Raw genomic sequence first — 279 nt, forward strand, 5'->3', positions numbered from 1 at the left:
AATGTATATATATTATAGTATATGTTTTATTTAAAGTAGTACATATACATTGAATGGTGCGTATATGTGTGTATATATCTTCTATAGACGTGCATATTTAATGTATACATGCGTATATGTTTTATAAATTAGTATATAACTATATATATTGTAGTATACGTTTTACTTAAAGTAGTACATATATATTGAATTGTGCGTATATTTGTGTATATATCTTCTATAAACGAGCATATTTAATGTATACATGCGTATATGTTTTATAAATTAGTATATAACTAT

This window comes from Capsicum annuum, chromosome 12 (assembly GCF_002878395.1).
Source record: "Capsicum annuum cultivar UCD-10X-F1 chromosome 12, UCD10Xv1.1, whole genome shotgun sequence".
Lineage (NCBI taxonomy): Eukaryota > Viridiplantae > Streptophyta > Magnoliopsida > Solanales > Solanaceae > Capsicum > Capsicum annuum.